This window comes from Myodes glareolus, chromosome 11 (genome assembly GCF_982192425.1).
Source record: "Myodes glareolus chromosome 11, mMyoGla1.1, whole genome shotgun sequence".
Lineage (NCBI taxonomy): Eukaryota > Metazoa > Chordata > Mammalia > Rodentia > Cricetidae > Myodes > Myodes glareolus.
Genome location: NC_142036.1, coordinates 33,203,111 through 33,229,967, shown reverse-complemented (window position 1 = coordinate 33,229,967; position 26,857 = coordinate 33,203,111).

Sequence of the window (26,857 nt, the reverse complement as noted above, 5' to 3'; positions counted from 1 at the left end):
CCAATTTAGTAGATTAGATGAAGTTGCCGTCTGACTTCAATACATAATTTAGAGGAAACTACCTAGCTATCTAAATGAATGAAATGGGTATATAAAACATGATTCAGAATAGGCTGGATTTCATTTCTGTCAAATTGCAAAGAAACTTAAAAGCACGTAATTTATTGTTTGTAAGTAAATTGCTTTTTTTTTTTTTAACCTTCTCTATTCCTTTATCAAAAGGGAGGCTGGATGAGCTGGAACATGCCTTTAATCTCAGCATCTATTGGTAGAGGCAGGTGAATCTCAGTGGGTTTGAGGTCATACAATTATATAAAGCTAGTTTTAGCCCAACCAGGGTTACACAATGAAATCTTGTCTCAATAACTTAAGAAACAAACAAAACGGAGAATTAAAATAAATGTGCCCATTGTTAGATCAGGTCTTAAAGATTCCTGTTATTTAGAGATGTACATTTGATACTTCAAAATCTTTAGCTTCTCCAAAAATTCTTCAAAGGAAGAAACACATTAGTAATGTATTGATGTGTACTGATTACATAATATCACATAGTTGGTAGGGGATTGTGTAGCGGCCAAGAAGGTACTTTAATGATATCAAAGAACACTACACTAAACTACATGATTCCATTTTCCTTGGATATTTCTGTTTTAAAACCTCAGAAATGATAGAGATCCCTTAGTTTAACAAAATTGGGCAAGCATGGCCTCAGGGTCATCTCTCAAACCTGATAATGGATATTTTCAAAGTCAACCAATCTGACTGTTCCTAAATGGAAAGAAGAACTCTTTCTAGGAACCATGATTTTGAATAGTTTTATTTGATGCATTTGGTACAATCTGTGAATATATTTATCATATTGATATATCTCACAGCTCTTGGGCTGAAGTATAGTTGAAGCTTGTGTTAGTAATAAAAATTAATTTTCCAGTTCTACTCTGTGACAGCTGTTTAGAAGTGCTGTAAATTCCATGACATGCTCATCAACTTTAAATAGTTATTAGTAAGTGACAAGCAAGTGTTTTATTTTGTAGCTCTAATTAGTAATTATAAAGTAGCATATTTCCTGGAGTGTAATGATAAAATAAGGAATAGCTTTAGTCAGTTTTAAATTTATTATTTTTTGTTCCCAATGACAAATGTGAATAAAAATTGAAATATCACAGTATGCAATGTTGCATGATCGATATTTCCCAGAATTATGTCTTTCTAATTGAAAATAAGAAATCTCAACTTGCATCCGCTTTCAGCAAGCTATATAATATTACCCTGGTTCACAAGACATCAGCATTTTTTGATTTAATATTGAATTTCACTATTTTTAATCCAAACAATCATAATCAGTATCTTGTTTTGCAAACAAAACTTTTCTTGGGAAATGGCCATTTGTTCCGTCTGTTATGTCTCACAGTCACACATGAGAACAAGTAACAAATTATTTATATCACAATCTAGGAAGAAATTACAGTGCCTTTTAAAGTATAACAGAATGCACAACTAAGGAAATCCAAAAGTGTGCTAGTAAATATATTCTAAAAATAGAGAAACATGTATTCTTTTTGTAATTTATAATTATGTGTTCTTGAAAGACATCTGCCAAACAAATATGAAGAGATGTGAGAGATGTGAAGAAAGGTTCACAAGGTCCAGTTGTCTTCATCTTTCACAGAAATATGTCAGTAGTAAAGTTTAACTTATAATAGCAACAATTGAAGCCCTAATCATTTCATGGCAATTATACTTAGCAGTACAGAAACACTACTTTAGTGAATGTGGTAGAGAGGAGAGGATGGCAGTAGGAACACAAAGGCATAGAAAGATAAAGATATTTTGCTTTTGATGGCAGAAAATTGGGAAGCAAGTTCTTGGTCTTGTGTTATAACTAATGAATCCATTTGTTTCTTAGTGTCTCATTGATAAACTCAAGATGACAACATTGATGTGCATTTGGAGTATAAGGCATCAAATAAAGAACAAATCCTATGCAATAAACTACAAATTAGTCAATCATTTCTTTGCCACTACTTCAGTCTATAATTATGAATGATGGAATTTTTAGTATAATCATAGAAAAAATAGAGAATGGATATAGATAGGGCTATTTCATTAAGGAAATATTGAACAACATTACTAATAGGTTCAGTAAATGACACGAGATAAAGAATCCAAAGATAACTATTCACAGAAATAGATTCTTTTATTGTTTGTAGATTATTATTGTATCATTTTCCTTTCCCTATTATCTTTCCAACCTTACTATTTCCCAAATTCTCTTTAAATTCATTCCTGTTTTTATTAATTGTTGTTAATATATTAGTTAATATATGTGATTGTGTACTTGTGTGTGTATTGGTCTTAAGTAATTCAGAGCTGTATTGTTCTTTTCAGAAAATAAAGCACTGATGGTTGTACTTTTGAGGGAAAAGGGGCATTTGTTGGGCGCATATAGTTGATGTACTTGATACATAATAGGACAGAGCCGCTGAGTAGACAAAAGATTATATAGCTTCAAAGTTCAAAGGAGAAAATGAAATAAAATATTCATTTTTAATATTCTACATGACCAAATTGTTTTTTATGTTTTTGAAATTTAATAACATTGTTATATACTATAGGCAAATAATGAACAAAAATCTTAATTTTTAAAACTGAGTAAAATAAAAACATACAACATAATGCCTCAAGAAACACATAAGATACTAAAAAATGAAATATAAGACATCAAACATACCTCAAAGATTCATCTTAATAATAAATAATTGGACCATATTTTAATGTGTAAGTGAAAAATTGGCAAGAATTATTTTAGTTGGGCATTTAAGTAAAATCTTACTTTACATTTTCTCTAGGAAGAAAGATAATGAAGCGAATGAATCAGAATATTAGGTCACAAAGAAGGAGAATTTGGTTAGTTGAAAGTTTTGCATATTTTAAAGAGCCTTATGGTAGCATAATGGTGAAGAGGAAACAGATGACTCTTGAATACAACAATAATCACATTAGCAAACCTCTGGGTTCATTTGTGTATTGAAGCTTGTCCTTATCTTTGACCCTGGATGTCTTGGTTTATATCAAGGTTGATATATGTTTAGTTGGTTTTGGAGTGAAAATTGTTTCACAACTGTGGTTATTAGCTGTTTGAATGAGTCAAAGTTATTAGCTAATAGAGAAACTAAAAGAATAATTATAATTTGTAAGAATTGTTTGGGTCAAGTGTACACTTTCCTCAAAGCCAAGAAATTGGGTGATATTCCCAAGACTCCTAAATGACTTGAGAAAGATGCCCACATTCCATTTCACAATATTTCTGTTTGCACCTCTAATAGGGACTGACACTCAAATAAATAATCCTTGAGCTGTTGCTATGAGAACCATAATATTACTATGATAAATTTTACCATCAATATGCTTCACTCAGAACAGTTGGAAAGATTTGTAAGCCCTTTTTTTTTAAAAAGACTGTGAAGTCCTTAAAATTAGTCTGCAGCAGCTTCTGCAAAAACAGAGCCCAGAATAATACACTTTAAAACCAACATCGTCTAGAGGAAGAGTAGGTCCTGAGTGAACATGGACAAATCAATATATGGAATAGAAACTGAGAAGTGAACACTGTGCAGAGTGCTTCAGAGTCCGTTGCTGTGTGGTATGGAAGTCCTTCTGTATATGTGTTGCAGCCAGAAACGAACAATCTCCGCCAACACTTTAGAACTAACTATACAACAACGTGTGAAAAGATGATTGTTGGTTAGGATGGTAATGAAAGAGATGCTTATTCTTGTTAAATAAAAATAATATGAGGATTTAAAGGGGAACTTAAATATTTCTTAATTTTAAAAAGTACATTAACTACTAGCTGAAGCAATATTGAGAGTAAAACAAACAACGTTTGATTGAGATTAAATGTAAGATTTCCTGCAATAATTTAGAGAGACTATTTAAATAAACTACAGGATGTATCATTTATCGAACACTTAGGGACTATGTTATTGAAGGCCTTATACTGCAGGGCATCCTCTTCAATATAATAAAACAACTGACCAAACTAGTTGAAAGAAAGTTTATTTTTCCTCATTTTAATAATCATTTCAGTTCATCATGATGAGGAAACCACAGATAGAAGTGTCCCCATCCCTCTCACTTAAGTCCATCATGGTAGAGAAGGAAAGAGGCTGGAATGTTTTCATTCCTGTGATATCAACCTGTCATTGTGAGATAAGGATGGGGGCAGAAATGGCTCTTGCATTGGAGGTAGGAATATAAACCAGCACCTTGTTTACTTGGCAGAATCAAGGAAGCAGGAACAGAAGCAGATATGACATTCCAACAAGACCTGTTGGACTCTTGCCATTTAGGTCCCATCTCGCATTGCCACCAGTTTTCAAAGGAACATTAAAACATAGGGATTGTGTGTTCAAATTATAGCCTATTAGAAACATGAACAATTCAAACCATAGCAGAAGATATTAGCAAGATTAAATTAAGATACATGTGCTGAGATGGTTTAGTCAGTAAATATGACTGCTACTGAGCCTGATGACCTGAGTTTGATGTACACATAGACACACAAAATGATACACACACACAAGCAGACATACACACATACATGTCAAAGAATATACACAGATATGTACATGTACAGATTATAATACACATATATAATACAAAAATGTATTTTGCAGAATTTCAAGAGAAACTTATTGGAGAAGAACGGAATAGTGATTTATGAAGAAGAAATAATATCTTTAAATGTGCTGATAAGATAGATCTTGTGGACACAAGTCCAAGTTGGAATGGAAAACACAGAGAGTTAAAAGGGGAGAAATTTTAGACAATGTGAAACTAAAACAACTGAGTACAACTCAAACTAAAATTGATATACAGGTTAAGACAGTGTAACACAAATAATTAAAAAAAGAGAAATGGAAATTGGAGATCAACCCGTAAACCAGAGAAGCAAAACAGTCAAGCCACCAAGTAAGTCTTACCTCTGCCAAAGCAGGCAACCTCAAACTAAGTAGACTAATCCTCTCTCACCTCCCATTTTATATTCCTCTTTAATGCTGGAATTAAAGGTGTGTAACTCCCTCCGACTGAGCCACCACAAGAACACAGCCCAGGGTGGCCTTGAACTCATAGATATCTGACTCTATCTCCCAAATCCTGGGATTGAAGGTGTGTGTCAACATTGCCTGACCTCCCAGTGACTTCCACATTGCCTCTAGTCTTCAGACAAGATTTACTTATCAAAATATGAAAAATATGCCACTACAAGAGAGTAATAGCAGTGTCTGCTTGACCTGGAGTGACTAACTAGGATGATAAAAATGTATTCCTAGAATAGAGTGCAACAGGATAGCAATATGAATTATAAGTACAATTGCATAAGCATCTATAAAACATACTACTCAAATATTCTGTGCATTAAAAAGATAACAAATTGACTCAAAAATTTTTAATTTCGCCAAAATTGATAGAATGTTTTTGTTCATTTGTTTTTATTTTTTGTTTTGTTTTCTTTTTCAAGACAGGGTTTCTCTGTACCTTTGGAGCCTGTCCTGGAACTAGCTCTTGAAGACAAGGCTGGCTATGAACTCACAGAGATCTGCTTTCCTCTGCCTCCAGAAAGTTGACTTAGGAGGTGGATCAAAAATAAACAACTTGCACCGAAAGTATGCAAATCTGAGTTTGGAGCCCCATGGTTCACAAACACTACAGATTCAATAACATAAGTGTCTGAAATACTAGTGCTCTTACTTGGAGGTGAGAATGGAGACAAAAGAATAGCAGGAATTTTGAAAGCCATTTAGTCTAATAACCAGAGCATAAAAAAGGAGGACAGTGTCACAAAGAAAGTAGAAGATGTAGGGGTGTAGACCAACATCTGAGATTGTTCTATGGAACATACCTACACATACACACAAAATTCAAACACCATACATGCATTAAATGTAAATAATATGTAAATCCTTTAATAAAACTTCTGAAACAATTTTTAATATTATTTCAGTAATATTAAAAAATTATTATAGGTAGGATAATTAAAAATAGTGTTAAGGTATGTTATTGTTCTTTGAAAACAAAATATCAATCAATTAGAAAACAAATTATCAATCAGAGTAAGATAATCAAATATATTTTTATCGACATCAAAATCAAATCCCAATTTTAATGTAACAACACGACCTGATAATTTTTAAAAGAATTGAAGCTACTAGCTACCTAAGGTATTAACTCATATTTTTGTATAGTACCTAACTTGAGTTATAGTGGAGCTACTGTGTATGACTATCACACCTGGAAAAGGGAGATAAAAGATCATATATATGTCAAATTTGTGAGAGAAAGGATCCAAATCCACTGGCAAGGGGGACTCTAGAGGCTTCTGATATTTTTCTGACACTTTAATTCACCACTTACGAACAGCTTACGAAGCTTCCAAATCTCACCAAGACCCCGTTTCCACATATCACTCTCTATATATGTAATGTGAAATATTTTAGTAATTGTAGGAATATTTTATTAGTTTCTTGTTTTTGAATTGTAGTAATTATTACATAGTTTTGAGGTTACATTAATTATAATTTTATTACCTCCAATTCATATAAGGTATATTCTAGTAAATTCATCTTATGTTTTTTTTTGTTCTTTAGCCTGTTGACAAATATGCCAGTTTTTATCTTATGACATAATGAGTTTTCATAATGGACATATTCAAGAATTTAAGGACAAGTTACTTATATGAGGTGGTTGAGAAAAAAAAGAAAAGAAAATCATGACACACTACAGATAATAGTTAAATGAACCACCAAAAATAGAAATTTAACTCAGAATATCAGGAATATGTTTTATACTGAGTAATATCTCATGATATCTAATGGCCGTAGGTCAATAGAAACCTGAACAGGATATTAGTGAAATGAATTTCTGAAGAGCTTCTGCTAGGCATTCAATTTTTCATTCAAAATTTTCTGTCTGTAATTAGCCATACAGGCAGAAATTAGCCTGCAAGTACTTGTGCCTCTAATAGGTTCATTGAGTAATGACTTCATTACCTCTCCCCTAAAATGTAGGGACCTCTCTACAAATATATGCCCAATTGCCTTATTATGACACTTGATTTTCAGCCCCAGTGTGGTAAGTGCAAACTATTTGGGGGTCAACGTTTTAAATATGTGAAGGGCAAACTTTAAGTATGTACCCATTACTGTATTCTATGGCTGCTGTATCACTACCTTTCCGAATTTAGAACATAAAACAATGATCCTACCTTTAATCCAGTGATTATGTGCTTTGATTATGTGCTAATATCAGGCTGTCTCATTCTTCTCTACTACGTTCCTTTGACAGTAGCAATAGCACCTGCAACTACTTTGCGAACTTGCTTCCTGCACATATTTGCACACTGTTGTCTTGTGAAAGACGGCTGTTGAACAACACAGCACCATGGTGGCTCCTGGGAGAGCTTAATTGATACTTTCTCGTTGAAAACATCAAAACACATGCAAAGCAGGTGCTGGATATGCTTTTCACTTTGCTTTGAAAGACAATTGTTATGACTTCCTTTCATTGATTTCGTTGACTTAATAATAAGGAATCTAGATTGAAGTCAGGAAAGGACAATCAGAGAACTTGCAGGAATATCCTAAAAATGGCATAATATTCCTAGAAAAAAATAATAGCTCAAATAGCAAAGAAGCAGGTGTTCATAAGTAAATGCTGGAGGATTATATATAGAATGCTACTGTGCTGTGTGGTCTTTTAAAGACTTATTTTTATACTGCTTCGTGTGTACGTGTCTGCATGTCTGTGAGGGTGTATGACAAATGTGTTGGTACATACAGAGGCCAGAAGAGGGATTAAGATTCCTCAAAGCCTAAGTTACAGTCTGTTATAAGCCATCCTACTTAAGTGATGGGAATAAAACTCAGTGATCCCTGGGAGAACAAGAAGCACTTTTTACATATGAGTTACCACCTCAGCTGCATAAAGTGAACTCTTTTTCATATGAAAATAGATATCAATATATGATAGAAAAGTAAGTATTCTCTTGTAAAAATGCCTCTAAACTTCCAGTATTTCTTAATTATAAGAGTGATGATTTACAGATCATTCTATATACTCTTCAGATCATCAAAAACTACATACTGAGGGATACCATCAAAGAAAACATGAAGAGAAAATGTAAACACAAAAGGAATGGTGGAGAGGGATATGCTAGGGTTAGGATGCCCAGTCAAAATATACAGGCCCCACTGTTTTGTAATTAAAGCAATCATTAAGACTCTGTCACAACATTAAAGGCTCTTGGTTGATATTCAGTATGAAGAAACAGATGGATGGCCCAGTAGAGAAGCTTGTAGAATTTAAACAAAAAAAATATATAATAAAGAGTTAGAGTTACTGTTCATATGAGAATCAGAATCTGTGAGGAGAGCAAAGCACAGAAACCTAACCAGGAGAGCTTTTTTTTGTTTGTTTTTTGGTGTTTTTTTTTTTACCATTTGTTTGTTTAGATTTGCTTTTGATGCTGGAGACTGCATCCAGATCCGGACACAAAATAATCACTTTCCTCGTCTCCTGTTTATGCAGCTCAGACTGATTGCTGATTTCTTTATAATCAGTTGTTAAGAGGGAATATTATTTAAGGGTATGAATTTGTGACTGCAAAGAGAAAAAAATGTCAGAAGTGGGCAATACCTTCTGACCTCAAGAAAGAAAGAAGTTAGTTAGTTCATTAAAGATTTGCAATGACTTTGGGATTAACGTTTCACTTATACTAATCAAAAATAGACAGGAATAAAATGAATGATAACTAAGCAGGATAAAGATTACAGATCTATTTATCTTTGTATATGTCAGTGTGAACTCATCCACCAAAGACAGATATGGAGAAACTCTTAAACAGGAATGTAGACAAGTTGTCTATTGGGGGATTTTAAATCTGTTTTTATGTTTTTAATGCTTAACTTATATGCATATATATATATAAACATACACTATAGATAAATAGATTTTTTCTATTGTTTGAGTCTAAAACTAATCTCATTTTTCTTTTATGTAAATAAAACTAAACACAAACAACTAGAATGAGAAAGTAATTCAGTGTGATTATAAACATTATTTTCTTCTTTGTGCAGTAAAATGATAGCATAACAAGTTATGCTCAGATCCATTCTGTCTAGTAACATTTGGCTTTGGGTTTGCAGAATAGGAACAAGGTAACACATGTCTGCAAGGTGGTGCATGTTTTTAGGTGTACACAGAATATATGTGTTTGTATAGAGGTAAAGCGTCATCCAGAACCTCCTAGAGTCCTATTGCATTTTCATGCCTTGTTTCAGAACAAGGTAAATCAAGCATGATTGGACATCAGTAACTCTTATCTCATGGTTTCACATCATTTTATAACCAGGAAAAAAATTTTTGGAGTTATATTCTAGAAAATGAGTAAAAATGAAATGAAGGAAATCATTGGTGCAAGTTAATTTGCTTCTGATTGTGTTTTATTGATCTTTGGTACCGGGCTATTTTCTGAATAGGAGCTAAAAGGTACAAGAAGTAACAGAAAGCAACAGCCAGTGATCATCACATGGCCCAGCGGCTGTGTAATAACAGTTGCAACTCAAGTGCTCACAGAGTAGAATAAAACCTGTTATTGGGAAATAACTTCTTTTTTTCCTTTTAATAATTGTGATACTAGAAGACATTAGGTTATGGTGGAGAACTCCAAAGGTTTTCAAGATTCTTGTGTAGCAATATAAGGAACTGAATAATGGCTGAATGAGAGATAGTTATTCAGAAAAATGATGTAATGCCAAAGAGTAATCTAAAAGAAGTCGAAAAAAAAAGTTTAATAGTACAAGAGGTATGTTTGCACAAAGGATAAGAGCATTTGTGTGATTGTGAGAGTATGTTGCCTCCTATGTTTTGTACAGACTTTCTCCTACACTTCGTGTAATGCTGTATCTAACTCCTCATACCTTGTCTCATGATCATCTTAAATTTCCACCCATGTGTGTGTTAGAATTACAGTGACTCACACACCCAGCTCATATAGACTTATATACTTTGGAGTGCTTCTGTATCTGTGCTAGTGGTCACAGCCAGTTCCAGACAGCTGTAATTAGTATGTGGTAGGGACATCCAATCTTCCCTGACCAATAGATTTTCCTTCTAAATTTACAGATTTTTACATATGGTCTTCTGAACTATATTCCCCATCTCTCTTCTCTCCCTTCCTTCATCCTCCCTTCTTCTTCTTCTCTCTTTGCCCCTTATTTTTCTCCTGCATCAATAAAACTGGCTACTTTAAATCTTTTTTTTTTATATTTTCCGTCTTGACACAGTATCCCACTAAGATTACTAACCCTGAATCTTAAATTGCTATCTATACCCCCCATGTGTTGTCATTATAATTATGTATCATCACATGTGGCTACCATTTGAAAAAGTTACTTCTGTATTGTTGGAACTACCCTGTGACAGGTACTAAAGCCTGAATATTCAATACACACCAGTGACTGTTCTCACTAGGCAATGCAAGATAAGCACTTACCTCATCAGACTATTAAATTTACCACCACACCAAAAACAAAAACCCAACCCTTAATGCATAACAATTGGTTATGAAGACTTTAAGTGGAAAAGAAACACAAAACCTGTAAACTAAAGAGAGTCCTGAGGAAAGTATGTTTTCTTCAAAAAAGTGACTCAATTCATATAGCAAATTATGAAGGATAAGAACAAATATATCCATTTAGAAAGGTAAACACATTTAGGTCTGTAATGTTAGAACTTGGTAAAGGGCATTAAACTTATAAAGCACAATGGTTTCGTCATCAGTTGTTAGCTCGATATTCCTATTCTCCATCGAAGCCCTGGCTGCAGCCAGGACTCTTCTTTCTGCTTAGGGGCCAGGTGACAAGTTATAGGAGAGTTGACAATTTACATCCAGCATCTGAGGTAAAGAACTGGGTCCGAAAGAAGAAATAATTGGATAGAAAGTAGGTTCTGATGGTCAAACTGGAAGATTGTCAGAGGGTGATTTGAATAGGCTTCCTCAACAGTAAAGGGTCAGAGCTGAATTCCTGTAATAATTGTGAGGTTAACCTGATAGCCTCTTAAAGCATATACCAAGTGTTCAGATGTAAGTTGATATGGACCTTGACCATCACAGTGTTAAGGTTTTTTTTTACGTCTTCATGGGTCCCAGAAAAGAAGTGGCAGTGGCATCTTCTCCTTGATTATAATGTGTCTGAGAAGACTGATAAGATTTTAACATACCCATTATTAGTCATTTCAGTCTCAATCTCTCAATTCACCATAATAATTTTGTAAGTTAGTATCCATTCTTCTTCCAAGAAAAGTCCTTTACTAACAGGGTTTAATAATGGAGTCCACAAATAGATAAAGGGGGGCTAAAAATCTGAGGGTAAAGATCTGAAAGGTAAGAAATATACTCACAACTGGAATCATCTGTCTGCTCCAGGAGCTCCTTCTGCTCCTTCAGCCAATAGCCGCTGAGATACCAGCCCACTGGGGCGTGGTCTCTCTCTCTTTAAAAAAGCAGCAGCTGTCCTCCATTCTCTCTCTGGCTTCCGGCTCCGCTTCAGGCTCCTAGATTCCTTTCCTGATCGCACAGAGGGGCTGTTGTCTGGGACGGTAATCTGTAAGTTTTTTCCCCTTCGAATAAATAACCATTCTATTAATCATAATTCCAAACTGATGTGGGATTGTTTATGACTTACGCCTTCATGCCGGCTGTGGGATGCCAGGTGGGACAGAAACCCCAACAAGCAGGCCCTTCATGTTACATCTGTCCATGTTTATTTATTTTTAGCTCATCAATCCATCATTTCTCATTCCTTCTTGTTAGGCCTTGTTCAACATTGTTCCTTTTTGTCCTACCCATTACAAATGTTCCCAGTCATATACACACTTGAAACCAGTAATGTACCAGCCCAAGCAGGTTTTAGGGCCAGCCTTCTTTTGCCCCATAGGAAATCAGATAAGGGTTTTCACACACATACGCGCGCACACACACACACACACACACACACACAGAGAGAGAGAGAGAGAGAGAGAGAGAGAGAGAGAGAGAGAGAGAGAAATGCATAGGAGTGGGTAATGAAGTAAAGTGAACTCCATCATGGAGAATGTTAAGAAGGGGAATTAAACCATCAGGGAATTCTAGAGGGGAAGGTTAGTGTGCTACATTACATTTTTTGGTAGTTAGAAAGGTTTATTTTCAGTAAAATTACGAGTAGGGCATGCATGGATTGTTTAAATCAGCATGCTACTACACTTCTCCTAGTATACATAGAGTATACCAGGTAACCAGGCAATTCATTCAGAGAGAAGCTGATGGCTCTTGATCAGATATCACATATGTTAGGCATTGCAGTTTATACTTACCCAGGTCTGGAGTTAGACTTACTGCTCTAAGCAAAGAAGAGAGCCAGGCATCTAAATTTGTCGCTTCTGGGTTATTCTGTTATCAGCCATTCTGATTGTGGAGGTTGTGCAGTAAAACCAGAGCAGCATCTTGAGAAGCTAGCAATTCTATGTCTTGGGGAACTGTGCATATCTTAAATGGGATGCTTTTTGTCTGGAGCCTGAACTCTGACCAAATGCCTGCTGATAAAGATACTTACATGAAGGCAGATCTCTGCATATACCTAGGACAGAGGAACAAGTCCTGACAGTGGGAAATTCTTCTGAACCAGGGGATTAATTTTCAAATTATAACTAAACTAAACTGAACTAAAGGGAGCTCAGATACAAAAAAAAAATCTACAGCAAAGGACAGCCATTTTATTTACAAAGCAATAATTCCAAAATCCTTGCCTTTTGGTTTAGGCTTTACCAGATCCTTTGGTTCTGATAAGTCGCTCGTGAAAAAATGGCTGAGAATTTACTGTATAATGTTGTGAACAATCTGTGTCAAGTTGGAAGCTTGTAAGATGAAGACTATGGTCAAGACACAGACTTAAAGAAACATTGTTTTACAAGACATTGAATGACATAGATTAGGTCACAGCAAGAGATCAACAGTCATAATTATTTCTTCTTATTTTATTTCTTGAAACAGCTCTCAGTGAATCCTCACTCTGCTCCAGGAATTCTACAAATATTTGGAGACCTTATTCTGATAGAAGTGATAATTATTATTGGACAATTATGAAGACTTTTTTGTGTCAGACTTTCAGAACTGGTACACACACCTCATTAATTTGTTGATGTGAAAAGAGTTTTCTAATTGTTCCTCTTCATAAAATAATATCTTGAAAGTTTGGCATAGTGATGCCTGCCTTTATTCCCAGCACTTTGAAGGCAGAAACAGGCAGATCTCTGTGAGGGCCAGCCTGAGCTACATAGTGAATTCCAAGACAGTCATTGCTGCATAGTGAGACACTTTCTTGAAAAAAGAAAGAAAGAAAGAAAGAAAGAAAGAAAGAAAGAAAGAAAGAAAGAAAGAAAGAAAGAAAGAAAGAAAGAAGGAAAGAAAGAAAGTGGAAGAAGAAAATACTGCTGTCTTGGTTATCTCTTTGGTGCCAAGAACTTTTCCAAATAACCTAGAAATGTCAATATTCTCATTACTCTGCAGTTCTCACCCTGCAATATTTTAGAACATCTTTTGGTATAACTTTAGAATTATAAAATGAAATAGGCTTTGTTATCTGGCATTATGCATTAATAATATTATGGTACCTGGATTGCAGCGACTCTTACTTTGTCTCTCAGAGACGAGGAACAGAGTAACTGACTTTTCCAAACAGAATACAATGTGCCAGTAGCCTGATGTGGCATTTCTCTCTGTATGCTGTGAATATCATTGGCTAATAACGGAACTGCTTTGAACCTAAAGCAGAACTATAGGGGAACAGAGCTAGGTGGGGAACACTGAATGGAATGCTGGGAGAGAGGAGGAGGAGGAGGAAAGAAGCCATGTAGCCCTGCTGGATCTGGACAGAACTTTACCTGGTAAGCCACTGCCATGTGGTGATACAAAGACCAATGGAGATGGGTTAAATTAATATGTAAGGGTTAGCCAATAAGAAGCTACAGCGTATGGACCAAGCAGTGATTTAAATAATATGGTTTCTGTGTGATTATTTGGAGCCTGAGTGCCGGGAACCAACAAGCAGCTCTGTCTCTTCACTACAGTAGCCCAGAAGCACATTGGGATGTGATTGTGGCCAGTGGACACTTCATAGAATTCTTTCAGTCAATTCTGGAAAGCTTTGATTATAAGCCGCTGTGAAGTGAACTATCCAACTGGGTCTTTGGGGAATGTCTTTTCACATCCACCAGGCTTGCTTACTAGACTAGCATAGAGAGAAAAAAATTATGTGAATTGAAACAGAATGGCATTGTCTTCTCAATACTGACAGAAAATTACACAAACTTTTCCCCAAAAGAAAAGCAATTGGTTATTCACCTCAATCTACTATTTTTACTTCATTCTTCCTTTTTAGTATACCCCAGAGATTTAGTTTAAAGGGAATGGTTGTCTAATTTTCTGGCTTAGCATTTTCCAGACCTCTTACTTGATTTTTTTTTTGTTTGTGTCTATTGGTCATGGATCTGTGTTTGTGCTAAGTTCCTATCATTAACTCTTTACGTATAGAGCAAACTATATTATAATTAAATGCAATAACGATAAAAATTAACATAGTAATTAATATAGTAAGAATGATAAAATTAGTACAAGTAATAAATTGTCTTATAGTTCCTTTTCTTGAATTTTAATTACCATGCATGTTCCAAGTTAGAATATTCCAGAGTGTCTGGAGCATGTCAAATGGAATAAAATAATTAAATAATTTAATTAGATTAAAACTGACAACAAATAATATATAGTAGACTATTTCAGCAAAATGATTTGCTTGAAATGTGCAAACTTATACTGACAATGAAAAATTACTAAGTATGGCTATCAGGATTTTGTTGCTTCTACCTTTAAACATATATTCAAATGTAGTAATCAAAAGTTTTTCTTTAGTAGAAGTTGTATATGAGTTTTTCAGGACTACAGCTCTTGTCAAGAAAAGTATAGGAAAAAAGTAAAAATAAAATGGTCACAACTGACGTGCAATATAGCAATGAGAATTTTACAAACCATTTTTTAAAATGATATGCCTGTGCTTCTGGTAGAATAAATCCTATTTTAGTGGAAATGAATGGAATAAATGTAATTTACTTTTCTGACATTTACATGTTTGTTTTCCCTCCCCATTTAGCTTTACAGGAATCATAAAACTGAATTAGTTAGAGAGCCATTCCTGTGTTTAAACATGTCTGCTCTGTAATTGCTGTGTGTTTACTGACCAGAGGTCACCACCCCTAGCGCTAGGAGCAGGCCTGCATCAGGAATTATAATTAAATAGTATCTCATTAACAAAGTACAATCAGATGGTTATGATTTGTAATAGAAATGTTATTGAAATTATAATTAAACTTCCTAAAATAAATACAGTTGAGAAGTTAAGAGCTTGCTAACAAAATAATGTTGAAAGCTAAGAAGATAGATGAGATCTTGGCATACGGATTGTGCATTTTTATTAAAAGTAAATGAGAGAAACATTTAATATCATTGTTAATGATTTCATCAAATAATTCTCTCTATATTTAAATGTTAAAATTATTGTAATTTGTAATCTTCAATTAATTGTTTTCAGCGGTTTGAATAATTATTACGTTTAACCTCAGGAGAGGAGTTAGGCAAGGCTCATGGTGATATTTTTCCGATATACACATGAAGATAATTAAGGTTTTAGAGAAAATAAATTACCCTAGCATGGTCTGAGATGAAATAGAACCTGGTAATTTATACTTTAGCTATGTAGAAATGGTTTAAATCCAATATAAGGAGTAAGGTTCTATATTACATACATGCATAAACACACACAATTTGAAATTTAAAAAATGTATATTATTTGTAATAGAAACATATTTGAGAACACAAAATAAAAAAAATATGTAAGACAATTTCTAATTCAGCCACCAAACTTATTTTAATCTATTCTCATACTGTATGTTATCAATAGGGTCTATATTATGATGGTTAATTTTACAAATGTTGAAACATACATGAGTCTTAAGGTAGATTAGAAAATCCTTTTTGTAGAAGCCAGAGGGGCCAAGGACATCACAAGAAAACCCATAGAAACAGCTAACCTGAGCTCAGAGGAACTCACTGTACGAATTGACAACCAGTGAACCTGCAAGGGACCTACCTAGGCACTCTGCATATATGTGACAATTGTGCAGCTTGGTCTACTTGTGCGACTCCTAACAATGGGAGCAGAAACTGGCCCTAACACTGGGCTCTTGAGCACCTATTTTTCATACTGACTGCCTTGCCCAGTTAAAACACATGGGTAAAGACTTAGTCTTACCATTACTTGATATGCTATGCTTTGTTGACACTTATGCAAGGCCTGGCCCTTTCTGAACAAAAACAAAGGAGTGGATTGGGGGAATGGAGGGGAGAAGGGGGGAAGGGAATTGGAGGAAAGGTGCATGGGGAACTATAGCCAGGATAAAATAAATTAAATAAATAAATAATTCAAAACATAATACTAAGAATGGTCATGAGTGTTTAAATACATCTAATATTACTGAAAGATTGTCTTGGTCTACTTTGCTTAATGGAATAAAAAGTGACTATTGATATGCCAGTACACCTGATTTGTGTTACAAGCTGAGCATACCGTGAAATGTTCCTGTCTGTAATTTTGTTCTGCAAAAGTACATGCTCTCTGACTTTGACATAAGCATGTCCAAAAAATGCCCCAACACAATTTCCAGGGAAAATGTGATTTACACTGAGCATGCTCAGTATATTGCTCACCTCAGGAGTATATTCACACCTGATTATAGCAGTTCCTAGCATGAAATTTCCTGTGATTTTTCTGAGGAAAACTTTGATTTGGAAATAAATCCTATACTCCCCTTAATGTCATCAGCTATATTTATTCTTTATAATATTTTGTCTGTGCTAATTTTTACCTTTAGCTTCATAAATAGGTAAAGAATGGCAATATTTGTGGAGCATTGTCAACCATTCTGATTACCTAACCTCAAGTTCATTGTTTACCTTGGGGTTAGTTAATCACAGGAGACATTCATCACTCCTTCTCTACTATTTGCAAAAGTCAAACCAACACTAGACATCCATTAACCCCACAATAAATTATATTATGATCAATTCAATGTGGCCAGATGCCAGTCTGAAAGTAACAGAAATATTTTTTTTGGCAGGAAATTTTAGAAGTTATCTGTAGGATTTTAGAAAAATCAGAATTGATAGAATAGCAGATTGTATATGTTTTATGTTCTCAAGTCTGTTGAAATATTCTGCATTAGACAGCACTGAATAAACAGGTAAATAGTGTTATCCAGAATGCAATATTCATACTATCCCAGAGGTAATTTTTGGTGGCCATACTGCTCATTACCAACAATAAATCTGAAATCTGAAGACCTCTCATTAAATTGTTCGGAACAATTTGGCATACTTAATGTTGAACCAAATGAATCCTGGTCAAATGGTGAATAAAGGGTTTTGGTAAGAGACTATGGTGTGAAGGCTCTCAATAAAACCAAAGACAGAAATAAATATATAGGAATTGAAATATACCACATATTCATTGGTATGAACTTAGATATCTGGAATATCTACCAAAGATGATGATTTCCAAAATGGTAGAGTGGATTGTGCAGAAGAGGAGAACTAAAAGCTAGAGCTCTTGGCCTTGAACTCACAGAGATCCCCCTGCCTCTGCCTCCCCAAGAGCTGGGATTAAATGTATGCTCCACCAACACCAGGCCATTATCTTATATAAACAGTTTGAACAGAATATGTTCAGAGGTTATTTTTCAATCATTTTTTTCAGTATTTTTCTGCTTGGGTAATTTTATTGAATCCAAATCTGAATTCAGCTTTTGCTTAACTTTGTAATTTTCACTTGGAAAACTTTCCTATAACCATGCAAATAGCTTTACTGCATGCTCAAATAATAAGGCAGAGATGAAATATTCATTATAGCTGCATGCATACATATGAATATGTAAAATACATTTTTCTATTTGTTTATTCTTTTTTAATGCACATTTTCTTTTATTTCTGGGCTGTATTAATGCTTTGTTTGCCTATGTAGTTTTCCAAATGTTGGTTTCCTAGAAGAATATTATTTTTCTGTTCATTATTTATACATAGATGATCTCACTATTCAATCTGAAAAGTACTTGAGATCACAATCTAATTACCTTTCCCTTTTGAACGTGGAATACAGAAATATTTACGGAACTCTAGAAAAACTTTTCCACATGCATTTACATCATTGACTTAAAGACTTCCTTTCACTTGGTAATAGGTAAGAACTTAATATCATAATTTATTTTTTATAGTGTAACAGAAGCCATATTATGAAAAGGGCAAGAGCAAATCCTGGGTTTTTCTACATGAAGTTACTGTTTTCAAGTGAATTTGGATTAATAGTTGAAGTATTAAGCTATTCTGAAGTATATCTATGACCAAGACCCATTTTTTTCTACAAACAATGATAGTATATTTGGGCCACTGTTTCATGTTAAAGATAAACTATGTACATATTGATGATTTTATGGCACAGAGTTATTGTTTAAAACCATGGGATATTTTTCTTTTTGAGACAGGGTTTCTCTGTAGCTTCGGAGCCTGTCCTAGAACTAGCTCTTGTAACCAGGCTGGCCTTGAACTCACAGAAATCCTCCTGCCTCTGCCTCCCACTTGCTGGGATTAAAGGCATTTTCCACCACCGCCCAGCCAAAAATATGTTTTTAAAAATATTTCTGCCTACAGTAACTAATAACTTGCATGTTATCCGAGACTGTACAAATTTTTTATTATTCATCCTTACCTATGTACTAAATCTAAAAATATCAAATAATATTTTCATGTTAATTGATATATAAAATGCTCATCCTAGATTAACTAATGATTTGCAAGATTTCCAAGATTGTAAAATTCAGGTTATTTAAATTTAACTATATAATAACTCCAAAAATATTAAAAAATATTCTAGATATAAATGGATATATAAAATGGTCAGTCTTTTGGAATATTCACATGTATTGTTTAGAATTCTTTGACTGCAAACTCTATAATGAATAGAGCATACTGAATAGATACTTAAAGCTAAGTATGGTATATGACAAAGGACAAAATAAGCAATACTGTCAGTTTCTCAAATTGAGAAAAGTTTATGTGAATACTTTCCATGCAAAATTAATTTTTACATTTCTATTTATTTGTATATCTATATTCTGATATGCATCATAGCTTCCCATAGGAGCAAAAGAGGATCTTGAACTCCTGGAAAATTTAGTTATACCTAGGCTTCAAACTGCTAGAAGTTGGTGCTGAAAACATGGCTTCTTGCAAAATCATCCAGTGCTCTTAAACACCGAACCAGCTTTTCAGTCCCTTACAAATTTCTTATATTATGAGTAATAGTTATAAATAGATGGAAACATTTTGCACTGAGTTTTGAGTGTAGCCATTAAAAAACTTCAAAATACAATTTGCTATTCACATTCAAATATTTATTATTGGATTAATTTAACTATGTGCAGAAAATTTGTTCTTTGACGTCATTCATATGGTATTATGATGATGTATTTTCCCAACATGGTTATCTTGAATGAAAACTTCACATTTAATCAACACTAAATTTTTTTCTGATTCAAATACAATAATTTAAAATATATTCCCAGGCTCCACTAATTTAGTAAAAGTTAATAGAAGAATAAAATATGTTTAAAATAATTCCTCAATTTTTAGTGTTACATTAAATCCAAGAAGGCATACATATCCTCCTAAATCTCAATTAAATGTAATAAGATTGGACTATATAACAAAGGTCTTAAAAATATTCCAAAGTACCAGTATCTGGAAGGAAAAGGAGGAGGGAAAATGAAGTAAATCTATTTCAATTCAAAGCATATTTAAAAAACCAGAAAATTTAATGTTTGGTATATGATTTCATTTCTACAGAGATTTACAATCCGCTCTATATTTTTGCTTGTTCAACTTACAATTAAATGTTCCTTTCCCCTAAATTTGTGTAAAAAATTTAAAAGTAATGTTTTATGCATGTTAAAGCTGATATAAATGAAGACACCATTCTCCCATTGCCGCCACAAAGAGAACGAACTAAAAGTAATAATCTGGGATGGAAATTACATATAAGTATGTTTTCAGAAGCATTTCTCATTCCCTTCTATAGCTGCATTCTTTTTATTTTTTAAAAGACTAAGTTGTCTTTATCTTCCATTTAGCCACAATCCAGTTAGACTGTAAGCTAACTGACTCATAAATAACATCCTCTTAGTTTTCCAGTCACACCATTCCAACTCTATATTTTGTCAGCAAAAGTCCTGTTTTTAAAAATAATACTTCGGCCATCTGCTTGCACATATGTGCTACACATCACTGAGTGTTAGATTTTCTCCAAGTTTTATAGACGCTACCACAACCTTGAATGTGTTTTCTCTCATAATTAGCATTTTACAACCACATTAAATTGATCACAGGTAAACTGTTTCATTTTGGTGTGTTATTTTTATTGTAATCAAACTACTTGCTGGAAATTGATTTTGTAGGCAATATATTTCAGTTATAAAGAGTTTTCTTTCATTTTATAGCGAATACATTATTTTAAAGGTCACACTTGTCAGACCTATAAACTAAATCCCAGACTTGCAATGTAAGACATCCCTCAAAGTAACTTTCACTGTTTACAATGAGGTGAGGGATGTTATCTTAGCATTCCACCAGTTTCCATGGCTGATGATGTCATTTGCAATCCCTGCAAACTGGCTCCTCCCATATGTGATTTGAAAACTGTTCTGTCAAACAAGGATTTCATGTGTAGGTTTTATAATGTAAGTTATAACACTTGCATGTATGCAGATACATACACTGATGGGTGCACACACACATGCATATGGACTACAATTTAATTTTGTAATTTTTTGTCTAAAAACAAGATAAACACTAGTATTTGTATAGTGAGTTCTCAAATTAGCATAGACCTTAAACTTAGGGCAGACTCATTTATGTCTCACTTCTGAGGAAAAATTTATTCTACTTGGAATCATGCCCAACTTCATGAGGAGTGAAACTCTCCAACTTCTGGTTGGTTTTGTTTGTTTGTTTGCTTCAGTGTATATTATAAGTTTCAATGTAAGTTGAGTACTTGTAACTGCAGTGTTCACAGTGTACTATCATTATTTACTGTATTACATAATGCTGAAAGTATTTTTAACAATGTTCAACTTACTGAATGAAAATTTGTTTCATCTTAGAAAATCATAAAATGTATGGTTGTCTCCTGATAAGACCAGAGGGGTCAAAATGTATCACAAATCACCTGAGCAAAGCAAGGTGACTTCCGTTCTCCCACTTCCTTCATGATTATGGAGACAAGTGGACCTTCAGAAATCTGTTCACAGGAAGGAAAAACAATCGAGAGACAAGTGAGCACTGACTGCAGTACAGATAATGTAGCTCTGAAGAAATTTAATAACTCTAAAGAAAGACCAAAAGATGGAGAGAGGTCAAGCATTAGCAAAAGTTTTATTAAGAAAGGATTAGTATTGGTCAGGTAGTGGTGGCACACACCTTTAATCCCAGCACTCGGGAGGCAGAGATAGGAGGGGCTCTGTGAGTTCGAGGTCAGCCTGGTCTACAGAGTTAGTTCCAGGACAGGTTCCAAAGTTACAGAGAAACCTTGGCTCTAAAAACCAAAGGGGGGAAAAAGTAGAAAGGATTAGTGTTCTTGTTTGAGAAGCTTCTATTTGTGGTAGATGATAATTAACACAGAGACCCAGAGTAGCCAAGCTTCAGGAACAAACAAATAAATGATCAGCCATTAAAATAAATTTAAAAAACATATACATTATATACATATGTACATATACATATATATATATATAATTTGAATATCTCAATCTCAAATATACCATATATACAATTTTCTTCTCCTCTACCATAAAAACTTTGTTTTTAAATTAAAACAAAACTCAATAGGCATGCAGTCCATGCAGTCAGCTGGAGAAATATCTCAGTATTGAACAGTATATACTTTTCTTGTAGAGGACTGGAATTTGGTACTCAAAATCCACATCAAACAGCTCACCAAAGTATATAAACCACTATAGGATCTGATGTCCCCTCCTGTTCTCCTGAGCACTGAATGTATGTGGTGTGCATACAAACATCTGTCATACACGCCAACACATGAAATAATCAAAATGCATCTGAAAAAAATAAAAAAGAAATCTTGATTATTTCCTTCCTCAATGTGGTGTTTTGAAGGTGGTATGCTTCAACTAGCTACTATTTCAGTTGTAGTTCATGTTTGGTGCATACTCTAAACTATCATTCAATCTAAAAAACATAAAACAACCTTTGCTTTGTATTTTGAATTCATTGTAGTCACATTTTTCTGTCTGCCAGCAAGCAAAAAAAAAACAAAAACAAAAACAAAAAAAAAGACACAGAAATTTACTTTATATTATGAAAGCTCTGATTGTTTAGGTTGTTCCTAACTAACTCATAAATTGACCTATTTTCATTAATTTACTTTCTACCAGATTAATTTTACTTCTATCCCATTTTTTTTGTGTTTGACTCATTTCATGTCTCTCTAGGTTCTCCGTCTTTCTTATTCCAAGTATTCTCTCTGCCCTGAAAATCCTGCCTAGCTATTGGCCACTCAGCTTTTTATTAAACCAATCAGAGTGACACATTTTCACAGTGTAAAGGAATATTCAACAGCATTCCATGATGGAGTGTTAGCAGCCTCTAGATACTAAATTCAAATTCCAAGTTCCCTTCACTTCCAAATATTTACTGTTGCCTCCAATTTTGGTTTTACTTGAGTTTTATTTCCACAAATGTAGAAACTACCTGATTTTTCTTGTTGTCATTTTCACCTAACACTGGTGTATAGTTGTCATTCAGAACCTTAATTAATAGAACATGAGAAAAATCAGCAATTTCTCTTAGGTTATATTAAGATCTTCATGGACTGACTTGCCGGAGACCCTCTCTATCTTTAATTAATAACTTATTTTATTCCTGGTTACGGATACATTTCAAATGGAGACACATAACAGAAGAACCCACAATGTACATGACTTTGGTTTATTATTATTAATCATTAATATTTATTATTATTTTCATTGTCATAATTTTAGAGTATATTCTTTGGAATTTTTGTAGATCAAAAAAGTCTGAAGAGCTGTGTTCCTTCTTGAGAGTAATTTATTATTATTCATTGAAAACTTATAATTTACTCATTCTTTAAATTTTTATAAATTAAGTTTCTCATTTTGTACAAATACTATCAGTGTGAATTTAGAAGAAAAAACTAGAAGCTTTAGTACTGTTATGCTTGATTCTTTCTTTGTAATCTACTAAATAAAAATCTTTTCTCCTAAATCAAAGAAAAAGTAATGAGGAAAAACTGGAAGACCTGACTTAAAATCCCAACAACAAATTAAAAAGCCAGAGTTAAATGCTCACACCTATATTTGTGGTGCGGGAGAGAGGGAGCTGGAAGAAACCCTGAAGCTTTCCAGTCAGATAGTTTTATGACATTGGTGATTTCCAGGTTAGGTAGGAGCTCCACATCAACAAATAATACAGTCAACAGCTTACACATACTCAAAAACACCTTCACATATATACCCCATATCCATACACAAACAAAACCAGGAGGCTATAAAACTGGAAATGTAGTCTGCTGTTTGACATGTTAGCATACAAGGCAAATATTGTGATAATATTTTCTGTGATATGTAACAATCACACATGCTTTTGACTTGCCTTTAATATTTACCGTTAATCCTAACATATTTTTAGCTTAAAATTTTCTCACAATCATATTCCATGAATACTGTATTTGCAGCCATTATCTTTCTAGTCTTGAAAGGAAAACGGTAGATGATAATAATAGAGAAGATGGTATAATGTGTAGGCCAGAGAGATAATACAAAATCTGTACATCTTTCACTCAGTTTCTTAGTCTTAGGATATTACTGCAATAACATGGAGACAAGTTTATTCCAATTTTCAAAGATGGAAAAAAGTCATGAAAGTAATATTGTCTTTTAAGTGTTATATCATGAAAAGCACTTGTGAGTTGTATCCCTTTCAAGATCTTCTGAGACAGAGGTAAACAGAGAATGGGTAGAGGGAAGGTAAGGGAGGAATGGAGAGGGAGAGAGAGAAATAGAAAGAGAGAGAGAGGACATATGTGTTAATAGTTGATTTACAGTCTGTGCTGTTATATGCACAAAGACTCTTAAGAACCACATAATTAAAAATCTAGTTTGTAGTGATGAGGTTTAGTCTTACAAAAGAGTCTTAGGAAGTCTTGGTTTATTCTAATTAAGTGAGCTACCAGGGGGCTAAATGAAATTCGGTGCTTGGCAAGCTCCCTTTACTTTATTTGGAGTAGTGTTTGGATGAAGCATTCTGGGGATGGATATTAAAAGCCCTGTGCCACCTCGACCCTGTCTGGAGTGTTTTCTGCAAACACTATGCCGTTTATTTGGCACCACAATTCTTCGATAGCTGAGGGACTTACTTCCTTCCACAAATAACCTCTTCTATTTTAGCCTATTATTTAAAATATTTGAGTTATTATCACAGACATTTCCCATTATAAACTTGTCAAGGCTTTTGTGTAATGGGATGGTCAGTTTTCTTGCGCAAAGCAGTTATAATAGGAGGGGAATCATGACAAAGACTCTGTAAAATTTGTATCTTCCTTTTTTAATCTTTGGGAATACTTATTAAGGAATCTTTTATATCAAGAAATCTGTTCAGATTTGCACAGCAATAAATATAAGTCAAGAGAAACTAACAAATTTTGAAATCAATGAGATAAAAACTATAGAAACTTTGGTAAATTCTCATATCCATTATTGTGATTACCACGTGATCACCAAACACAGAAAAAAAATAAAATGAAAATCTGAAAGGAGCTGGAGAGATGAGTCAGCAATTGCAGGACATGCTGTTTTTGTACAGGGCCTGGAGTCTGTTTCAAACATCTACCTGTCAGCTCTCAACCTCCCTTGCCTAACAGCTCCTGGGGTTCTGATGAACTTTTTTAACTTCTTTGGCATAATCACTTAATTCCTAAACACTTACCAGAGCCTACTAATAATTCTAATCTTAGTATGGCTATCTCTGTCAGTTTGTCGAAAGTAATACAGAGGTTCTCAGTCTCTCAAGCACTCTTGGATATGGCTACTATTGCAGGAAAAAAAAAAAAACGGTTTCGGGGTTTGTTTGTTTTTTTTTTTTCTACTAGAACTTTATAAAAACTTATCTTGGACTTATTAACACTTTAGTATCTTTATATATCGTTTTAAAATCTTTGCTCAGTTTGAACTTCATAGCTTGGTTTTTTTTATATATATCTTTATTTTTGTCTTTCCTTGGGTCAAATCTACTGGATTTAGTAAAACTTAGAAAATGGTGGTCATTGTATGATTAAGATATCCTAACTGGCATTCTTTAGAAAAACTCTTGTGAAATAATTACTAATATATATCCCTTACATAAATTAGAGGTTTATAATTCTTAGTTAATTTGCTCCCTGAGACATAGCTAAATGAAATTAGCATTAAAATTTCAACAGAGATCGTGACACCAGAGACCAAAACCTCAGCCACTGTAATAGAAATGCAGTGATTTTTGAGAATATCTCTTGAGTAAGTCTATTTAATAATTATTTGGTTTTAATTTTCCCATGATCAAAAATGTTTTCAAAGTTTATTTTTATATTGTGGGTGTTATCGTTAGTAAGCAATATTGAAGTTCCTGTGATTATTTGGCCTTTATTTTGAATGCAAATCAAAATATTTATTTGCTGAAGTACTTATTTAGAAATACTTACTGAGCCAAAAGGATAGAATCCAAGTGCTTCTTGGAACGGAACAACGATGACACTTGTGCTCCAATCACTTTGTTTATTTTACTAGACTTGAGTTTTAGACCAAAACAGTCCTGTCTAATTTAAGCTTTCTGTTCCTTGAGTTTTATCTATTTATCTGTCTGTTTGACTGTCTTCTGCCTGTCAATCTACCTGTCTGTCTGTCAAACTATTTATTTCAGGTTTTTTTTTTTTTTTTTTTTTTTTTTTTTTTTTTGAGACAGGATTTCTCTGTGTCGCCGTGGCTGTTGAGTAATTCACCCTGCAAACCAGGTTGTCTTGGAATGCAGATAGCTGCCTGCCTGTCTCCTGAGTACTGGGTTTAAAGTGTTCAACCATGCCCAGTTTTAAAGAACTGCTTTGCTCATGTGCATCTCGTGTTTAAAGAAATGGCTTGGTAAGCCATCATCTAACATGTTGAGCATATCTTCTCTGAGATTATAATAGTTAGATGTCAAATGATTCATAATCTATACTCTTATTAGTATTTATTGCTTCTCAGTGGGTTATATTTGTAAAAATATTTCCTTAACCTAGAAGTAAGATTTTGCTTTTGGTGTTGTTTTGGTTTCTGTCTTTTTTAAAAAAAACTATCTATCACTAAGGAGAATAATAAATAGCAGAAATAATAACACCTGGAAAGGGAATGTTTTGTTAAATGAATGCTTCATCACATAAGCACACACCTATGAATATAGAAAATTGTACTGATTCCCTTATTTTAATATGGGAAAATTAAGGAACTCTAGAAAATTTATATTTAATTTTTGTCTTTGTGACTACTTTTGACTAAGTTTATTCTTATATGTCATTTCTGGTATGTGACTTTTATAGATTCTAATAATGTTTTTAATTGG